Raw genomic sequence first — 10,820 nt, forward strand, 5'->3', positions numbered from 1 at the left:
AAAAACCTCCAAATGTTTCTTTGGAGTAAAAGAGGTGGAATATTTGGGTCATATTGTATTTAATGAAGGTGTTAAGGTACACCCTAGAAAAATTAAAGCCATTAAGGAATGGAAAATCCCCACATCCATAAAGCATCTACAAGGATTTCTCGGTTGATAGGGTATTATGGAAAGTTTGTTAAGAATTATGGGAGAATAACAACACCTCTAACAACATTACTAAAGAAATATGCATTTTCTTAGACTCCATATGCAATGAAAGACTTTGAACATCTTAAAGAGGCAATGTACCAACCACCTGTCTTAGCCATGTCAGACTTCACAGAAACCTTTATTGTGGAATGTGATGCCTCAAGAAATGGAATTGGTGATGTTATAATGCAAGAAGAAAGACCCATTTCTTTTTAAAGTCATCCAATCAGAGGGTATTTACACAAAGCTATTTATGAGAAGGAAATGTTGGCAATACTACATACACTTAATAAATGGTGACCTTACCTAATGGGAAGACACTTCAAGGTAAAAACAGATCATGATAGCCTTAAATACTTTTTAGCAAAAAAAAATTCTTCAGAAGGGTAGAAAAAATGGGTCACAAAGATGTTGGCCTATGACTTTGAAATCATCTACAAAAAAGGGAAGAAAAATGTTGTTGCAGATGCACTCTCAAGAAAGGATGAGGATGTGGAAGCATTGATTTGTGTCATTTCTATTATGCAACTATATTGGATAAACGAAGCAAGGGATGAATGGAAGAATGATTTCTGTAAGATCCCAGAAAACCTAATACATTTAGCTGGAAAAATGATTCGTTATGGTACAAAGATCGCTTATGCCTCTGTAGGAACTCCCAACTCAAACAAAGGAGTCTTCTTGAATTGCACACTTGTCCCTTAGGAGGGCATTCGAGATTTTTAAAAACTTACCACAGGGCTAAGAAGGAATTTTTTTGGGATTTCCTTAAATCTGATACTCAAAAGTTTGTCGCGGAAGGTTTGGTTTTTCCAACAACATAAAGTTGAGACAATTAAGACCCCAAGTCTATTACAACCTTAATCCATTCCAAGTCAACGTTGGGAGGAGGTTCCAATGGATTTTATCACAAGTTTACCCAAGTCCGAAGGAAAGCATGTCATCATGGTGGTAGTTGATAGACTTACCAACTATGCACACTTTTGTGCATTATCTAATCCTATTAAAGTTGGTACAATTGCTACTGCATTTATGGAAACAATTCAAAAGCTACATGGAAACCCAAAGATTATTTTAAGCAACATAGATCCTATTTTCACTGGAAATTTTTGGACAAAATTATTTTCTTGTCTGGGTACGCAGTTAGCTCATAGCTCATCTTATCATACTCAATCTGATGGGAAAACTAAAATAGTGATTTTTTTTTGGAAGGATATCTTTGTTGCTTTTTATGTGATAAACAAACACAATGGGTCAAATGGTTATCTTTGGCTAAATGGCGGTATAACACTTCCTTCCATACTGCAGCAAAAATGACCCCATTTATGGAACTTTATGGATATTATCCACCATCCATCACATCATATTGAAGAGAAAATTCTTTTGTTCAAGCAGTGGAAGATCACATCGACATCAACAAAATTTTCTCCCACTCTTAAAGGATAACCTGACTTTGGTGCAGAATAGAATGAAACAACTCACAAATCAACATCGCAATGAAAGAAGCTTTGATGTAGGTGACTGGGTATTTCTACAACTACAACCATACAAACAAATGTCCCTAAATCAAGCTAAGAAGGATGATAAATTATCACCAAAGTATTATGGTTTGTACAAGGTGTTGCAAAAGATTGGTAGTATGGCATACAAATTGGAACTTCCTGCATCTTACCAAGTGCACCTAGTTTTCCATGTTTCATGTTTAAAGAAGGTTATAGGTGACAAGCTCCTAGTTCAAACAATATTTCCATACCTTTACGAGGAATTAAAAATCATAATGGAACCTGAAGCAGTCACAGAAACAAGAACTCAGCAGCTACGAAATCGATCAATTTTAGAGTATCTCATCAAGTGGAAGAACTTACCCGCTGAAGATTGCACATGGGAAGATTAGAATTTTACACAGAAGCATCCAGAATTACTCAAGCATTGAGGACAACACTTTTTTGAAGGAAAGGGGCATGTTAGGTTCTTATAATACTAGTGATTTCCCCATTACTATTGTCATTGTAGTCCCTTATTGTTATTGTTGTGCCCCAATTGTCCCCACATTGTTATTATTGTGCCCCATAGAAGCCCACTATTGTTATTGTTGTGCCCTTATATTATAATTGTTATGTCAGTTTTGATTATATTGTGACCCCTTAGGCTCCTCTATATATAAAGGAGGTTTTTCCATTTGAATCATCCAAGAATTTTTCATTTGTGTAATGTAAAGGAGGTTGCCCCCTCATAGAGGCTTATTTTGAAGTCGTTGATCTATCCTTTCTTCTCTTTTGTGAGCTGGTTGTATAACACACAAGATATGTGGTGGAAAACCCTTGACTAGGAAAAAGACCACCCTTGTTGTTGTTGCACAACTCTGAATCTTATATTAATAAAAATTTATAGTTTACATAGATTATTGACTATGATTAACTAGGAGACTTGACCTCATATACAATCAGCTGACTTCAATCCAACAAGAGACCACTAAGAGACTTGATAATACTAATCATCTCGAAAGACTATGTGCTCACATGGATCTACAAACTACCATCTGTTGAAAGCCGCCATGATCAACGATCCTCGCCCAACTCTGACTAGACTATCCAACTACCATTAGATTGAGAAATTGTTCCTTTCATTGAAACTTCGTAATCATTGCTTCACACCCATGAAGTCACTGCTCCTCTACTCTATGTCAACCTCGTTTCATCTATTTTCATACTGGATCCCAAGATTTGCTTCTCAACTCGATTCAACTCTACACTATGATCTCTAGCATCAAGACATCATCATCAAATCAAATCAAATCACCACATGCATATGATTTCCACTCTATAAAAATATTTTCCACAATGCATGCATCAAATCTAAATAATACTATCACTAGCAACTAAAATAAAACTCATACTCAGCCATAATAACAAAACCTTACACCAAAATATGAATGTTACATAAAATAAGCAAAAACATAAAACACAATGGATATGTGTTAAATGCATCAGTAGCTCCTACAAAAAAAAAAATGTGAAAATCTCAAATATGGAGATATACCAAGCTCTCCATCACTACCAACACTTCTGCTACAATTATTTTCTTCTCTAATCTACAATCTAAAGGCCTGAATCAATATTATGCTTCAACAAGTAGATATTCTCATTCTGCTACCATTAACACTCATACAATGAAGCATGTATGCTCTACACTAGGTTTGAAGCATTCCTACACTTCTTTGCAGCCTTATCATTCAATTACTTACCCAAATAACCATCACACAACTCCAAGGTAATAATATAAAACATGGAGGGTGAATTTCACCTTTCGACAGGGATCAAGAGTGCACAAAGTTGACCAAAAAAATCCATTATCATCAAAACTTGTGAACTTAAGGTGTTCACATCATTGGAGTAATTTTTCAAACTAATCTCAACTTTATCTAATTCATTCAAACGATTCTGGGAATTTCTATGTCAAAATACATCCAATGTGTGTGAGGAATCTGGAGGAAAATCACTCCAAAACAGAGTAATGATTTATGTGCTTTGCTAACTAGTGTTATAAATCTTATCTCCAGGCCATTGCTAGAGTTACTAATGTTATGTGGCCTACTGACAGTCCATGTTAGTCCTCCTTTTCCTTTCTTCCTCATATCGTCTACCCACCAAACTTCTAGAGGATGTTGAGGACATATTTCTCATCTTCTACAAGCCATTTCACATCATGAAACTAAGCATAAGTCCATAAACATTGGCATAAAACTCATATAGCTCGTGTCCTACAATAGATGGCCTCCATCGAGTAATGAAATTCTTCCAGATCTTGTTCAACATCTCCAACACATGTAGGATAAACTACACAAGCTACAACTCCTTTGCACAAGTCTATAGCACCTCTCCAACATCATCATGAGCCCAAAACACCGCTACAATAAGTCATTCAACTTGACACCACTGACACATGAGAAACCATCTACTATACCAATACCATCTTCTAACCATCATAAGTGTGACATCATAAGGTTGATATCAATGCCAACACAATTAACTCAACCAGCTGCAACCATACTACAAGGATGGCATCTAAACACCAACTAGGCTACATAGGGTTTACATCAATGCCAACATGATCTAGTTGCTATCATGATGCTATGCACACCATAATGCCAACAATCTCCTGCTTTGGCATTGTTGGAAACCATGCACAACCTCTAAATCAACCTCCTCTATCACTCCCCCTTTGACATCAATGGCAAAGGGTCCACTCCATCTGATAAGGAAACAAGAATACAAGTATTATCACTGAAGCATTTGACCTCTATATGGATGAAATATGATTCACATAAACCATTGACCATATTCTCCATATCAACACCAAGAAAAATATGAACCAATTATCATTATGAACAACATATCTAAACCAACAACCTCTAGCAGCATGTAGCAATAAGAAAAAGAGGAAACTACACAAGCATCGTATGCAACATCATACAATAATATGCACATAATATGAACATCAAGGAAGCAACCAACATCTCCATAGCAACCACATAGCAACAACGTCAATGGTCATCATCGACCTCTCTACTCATAATCGTGAGGTCAAGAACCCGAATAGTGAAATCATAGCATAAGGCACACCATGAAAACCTCCAAGAGGATCGTAATTCCAACAATGTACGGTTGAAGTAACAAGAGAAAATAATTCTCCCCCTGAACACATGCCATCTCTAACAAATCCAACCTGCAAATAATCGCTTCCACTCGAAACATTTCTTCCTTGCCAAGAAAGAAGCACCATATGGACCAAGACTCCACATTACTATGACTGAAGACATATTACATTGTACATACATGGTTGTAGAAATAACACAACACCTCATACATACTCTCATATGACCTCATAACTCAAGACTATATGACCCAATGATACATACAATACAAGTACATGGCTTCATGAGCATATTACATGGATTTTCAATGAATTACATTGCTGCTATCATCATCTCCTATGGACCAATGACTCAAAAACATGATATAGCATGGATGTTACAAAATCAATAGCTCGTATACTTGGCTACAAAATGACTCATGAGACTCCTCCATAATAAGCATATCATTATGATGACTCAACAAACAAAGGACTGGACTCTCAACCAACATAAATTAGATACAATAACAAGCACATGGTTGTAATACATTGTATATAACAACCTATATATGGTTGTTCCATGTATCATGTCATGTTAACACATCCTATGCTAATGAACTCCTTTTAGTCATGGTTGTACCATATTTTCAACCAACTTTTTAGTGAAACCAAAAGAATATATATGGCTGAAAATGTACTACTTTTACTTAGAAAACATATGTAAAGAATCTATAAATAACTAAGTGAAAATGATGAAGAAAAATATCAAATAACTCGTGCAAAACTCATACCATGCATAGCTCCCCCTAAGCTCAATATACCTCCAATATCCAAGATGTTCCCACAAACATGAATGTGCATGAGGCTCAAATGAATTCATCATCATAATTGTTTCTATGTGCTCCCCTTGAGGTTATACACCTCTCATGAAATTGGTAGTACTCTTATAAATATGCAAGAAATAATCATGGACTATAGTAGGGCATGCTCTTCACTAGTTGAAGAGTTGTTGCTCCTTCTTCCAAATAGTCTTTGGCTGCTTCTTTTCCTCCTTCACTAGTTTTATGCTAGGTCCTCTTTGTTTCTTATGCTTTTGAAAATTTATCTTTGAAGAACGAGGAAGAAAACAATCTCTTGCCATATGCCCAAAGTTATGACATGTGTAGCACTCCACATGGCCAAGATATGAAGCAAGTGGATCAAATCTCTTGTTGCTCATACCAGATCTATACCTTGCATGCAATATGCTTCTCCTCTATTGGTTAGATATGCAATCAGATGCCTTATGGTCAAACAGGTTACATGAATATCAATAACCATAAAAACCATGATTATACTTCATGGCCAATCTCCTTGATTGTTGATACTACTATAAGCTTTGCTGATTAGATATATATGTTATGCTTATACAATTAGCTGCAACATGCCCAAATTTGTGACAACTGTAACATTTTATTTTATCCACAGAAGGAACAAAAGCACTTCATCTCCTTTGAAAATTTAAAAATATGTCACGATCCTCTCTTGGAGAAAATTATTTTATAAATGTAGTTGGACCTTGAGGTTTTCTTCTTTGTTGTTGTTGGTTTTGCTGCTTGATTTGTTGTTGGTTCTGCTTCTTGTTTCCTTAGTTCTCACTTTTGTTACTAGTATTGTTTGCTACAAGTTCTTTGAGTTAAGTTTTGGTGTGTTTACCTGCATGAAAACTATATTCACCCTTTTGAAATCCAAGACTGAATTTATTCAATGGTGATCTTTGGATTTCAAGAAAACTATCGAAGGCCACATTGTTCTTCTCCATATTTCGTTTCCTTCTCAAAGAAACTAATTCATATTCTAATCTCTCACATTGGTCTTCCTTATCATTGTATTTCTTCCTCATGCCTTCCTCAACTCTTTTTGATTCTACCAATTTAACCTTTAAGCTAAAAATCTCCTCCTTGAGCTTGGCCTCCTTATCATCACAAATATGCAATAGTTTTTATTGATCCTTGCATGCAGCTGTTAGTTTAGAAATCTTAGCTCTAAGACCATTAATATCATACTCATGTTCACTAGGCAATGCAACATGACTAAAATTTGAATCCTCAAAGTTATAACTCAATAGAAAATCATTAGGATACATACCTTTGGATTCATTTTGTTGCAATACCTTTGGTTCTTGATGTTCTGATTTCTACACATTATTGGTTGAACCACTTGCACTAGGAATATGAGACTCTTGTGGTTGAGTTTCTTGATTTTGAAGGCCCTTATTCTTGTTCTTCTTCTTGTTGCTCTTTTTCTCATTTTCCATATTGTTGTTGGTACCATCTCCAAATATGGACTCTATATTGTCCCACATTTCTTTAACATATTTTAAACCTACTAGCCTCTTCAAAGCATCATCATGAATATTCTTGTAGATTATGCATCTAGCTTATGCATCCTGCTGCAAAACTTCATCTGAAATTGGATCCTTGCCACAACCTTCACATACTAATCTCCAAATGTTAGATCCATAAGAAAAAAAATGATATTTAACATTTTTGTGCCATACCTTGTATTTTGTTGTAGTGAGGATAGTAATTCTAAAAAAAAAAAAAATCAAATTTCTGCCAACAAACCCAAGATCTACTCTCCAACTATCAAGCTGCAACCAAGGTTCCTACTCTGATAGCAATTGTTGGAAACCTTTGAGCACTATTGGGGGGGTGTGTGAATAAATAGTGTTACTTATTGTCAATTTTCACCAATTTAAACTTATGTATTGAATCACATACAAATTATCAGTAACTCATCAAACACTTACAGATCTATGCATAAATCATAAGAAACAAATAAACCATATGAGAAACATAACCATGAACAAGAACAAAATAAAGCATCAACACATGGGAAACAACATATTTGGTGTAAAACCCTTCACCGCAAGAAAAAAAAAAGGAAAAAAAAACCATCCTTGTTGTTCTGGATCTTCTGTTAAGCAAAATGTGTCTTTTACATAGATTGTTGACTCCGATCAGCTAGGAGACTCGACCACATATACAATCAGCTAATTCCAATAATCTAGGAGACTCGATTCTACTGATTAGCTCAGAAGATTATGTTCTCGTATGGATCTATGGACTACCATCTTCTAAAATCCATCACAATCAACGATCCTCGCCCAACTCCTATTAGACTATCCAACTAACATTGGATAGTGAAACTTTTCCTTTCATCGAAACTTTGCAATCACTTCTCCACAACCATGAAGTCACTACTCATCTACTCTATGTGAACCTCATTGGATCTATTTTCATACTAAACCCCAAGATTTTCTTCTCAACTTGATTCAACTCTACAATACAATCTCTAGCAGCAAGACATCATCATCAAATCAAATAAAGTCACCACAAACATATGCTCTCCACTCTAGAAAAATAGTGGCTACAATGCATGCATCAAATATGAATAGTATTATCACCAGCAGCTGAAATAAAATTCATACTCAACCATAACAACAAATCCTCTCATCAAAATATAAATGCTGCATAATACAATCAACAACATAAAACGCAATGGCTATGAGTCAAACGCATTAGAAACTCCTGCAAAAAACAAATTTGAGAATCTCAAATATGGATCTATACCAAGCTCTCCATCACTATCAACACCTCTGATACGATTCTTTGCTTCTCTTACCTACAATATCAAGATGTAAATCAATATTATGCTTCAGCAAGTAGATATGTGCATTTTGCTGCCATTAACAGTCTTACACTTAATCATCTATGCTCTACACTAGGTATGAAGAATTCCTCTACTTCTTTGCAACCTTCTCACTCAATTACTCACTCAACCAACCATCAAACAACTCCAAGGTAAGAATATAAAACATGCAAGGAAAATTTCACCTTGGTTGGGATAAATAGTGCACAAACTTGACCAAATCAAACCAGTATCATCACTACTTGTGCACTTAAGGTGTTCACATCATTGGAGGAATTTTTCAAACCAATCTTGAATTTATCTAATTCATTTAAAATATTATAGGAATTTCTATGTAGAAATACATCTGATGTGCACGAGGAATCTGAGGGAAAATCACTCCAAAACAAAGTAACACTTTATATGCTTTGCTAACAAGCATTATAAAGCTTCTTTCTAGGCCATTTCCAATATTATTAATGCTCTATGGCCTACTAAAAGTCTTTGTTAGTCCTCCTCTTCCTTTCTTCCTCATAGTGTCTACCCACCGAACTTTAGGAGGATGCAAAGGACATCTTTCTCATCTTCTACAAGCAGTTTCACATCATGTCACTGAGCACAGGTCCCTAAACAAAGGCATCAAACTCATACAACTCATGTCCTATAGTGGATGACCTCCATCTAGCAATGCAACTATTCCAGATCTATTCAACATCTCCAACACCTATAAGACAAATTGCACAAGCTGCAACTCCTTTACACAAGTATTTAACACCTCTCCCACATCATCATGAGCCAAAAACACTACTACAACAAGTCATTCAACTTGACACCACTAACACACGAGCAACCATCTACCATACCAATGTGATCTTCTAACCATCATGAGTGTGACATCATAAGATTGACATTAATTCCAACACAATCAACTCAATGTCTAATCAACCAGCTGCAACAATACTACAAGGATGGCATCTAAACACTAGCTATGCTACATAGGGTTGAAATCAATGTCAACACGAGCTAGTTTCCATCATGAAACTATGGACATCATAATGCCAAAAAAATTCTTACAAGGAACAAGCATAACATAGTGTAATTAGGGGAGTTGTAAAGGATAACCACATATCCACATCATTGCAATTCACAATTTGTATGCCCGCAATTTCACTTGCACACACATTGACTCCACACACTAAGCTCACTTAAACTTTGTATAAAGGGTACCTCTTTTTGGAATATTTGTACTTGATTTCTTTGATCTTACATTTTGTTTCACACCCTAAGTGAAGAAAAACTCTCTTAAAAGGACCTTTACTTGAACACACTAAATTCCCCACAGGGGACAAAGGATAATTTATAATTCAGGCTAGGGCCACAGGGGTAGGCAACACATAAGCCTTCATACTTATTTTTCATCTTGAAACATAGAAGCTGTTGTTTAGGGACCTTAAAATCCTGCATCTTCTAGTGACAAATATGGTAATGAGGAGAAACCCATCAAAGGAGTTAAGGCCTAAGTGGCAGACTATCACATACCTTCATGTTGTCTCCCAAAACATGGTAGGGGTATTGGGTCCATAATTGAAAACTGAAAGCTAAGATTCAGCCATTCCCACTGGATGCAAGCAACTTAGTGGCCAAATCTTAAGGCTTCTTTCCCTATAGGTAGTGGGTGCATGAGAACTCCACCTTAGGTGATTTTGGTCAAGCTATTGGAAGCATCGCTATTTCTTTCATAATGTAGTCCCAACACCCTATAACCCTCTCCATACCTTAGTTGGTTCTTGGCTACTGAAAAAATCACCAGTACTTTCAGGGCATGGCCGTAGTACCCTACTATAGATTCTTCTCAAGGCCAAATTACTATTTGAACATCAATAAGTTTATGCCTTTATAGGATTTTTATCATACACAAAAACCTTTTTGGTTGATTGTTTCACATATTAGAAAGTTAAATGGAAAATTAACCATTTATTTTTCACTTTGTTTTATGTATGTGATTCATTTGGTTTGCTAGAAAATCCTCCCTCACCATACAGTTAACACACACACTTTCTAGGGCACCATATGGGACCCAAGGGTTACCAGTTGCTCTAAATGCCTTCAAGACCTCCCCTCATTACCAAGAGGTGAACTTGGTCTCTTAAAATCCATCCACTTTGATTGGCACAACTATTCTTGGTGTAAAATTTATTGGGACCACTCCCCCACGATATATGCCTTTACCACCCCTCATGGGATTCCACATTCTACTCCCCTAGGTATTCCTTTGCACACTCGCCTGCAAGGGAATCCATTAAACACTTCATTTCAAGGTCATT

This window comes from Pinus tabuliformis, chromosome 1_1, assembly GCF_031772625.1.
Source record: "Pinus tabuliformis cultivar Carrire ecotype Pingquan chromosome 1_1, CPIR1, whole genome shotgun sequence".
NCBI classification, from domain to species: Eukaryota; Viridiplantae; Streptophyta; class Pinopsida; order Pinales; family Pinaceae; genus Pinus; species Pinus tabuliformis.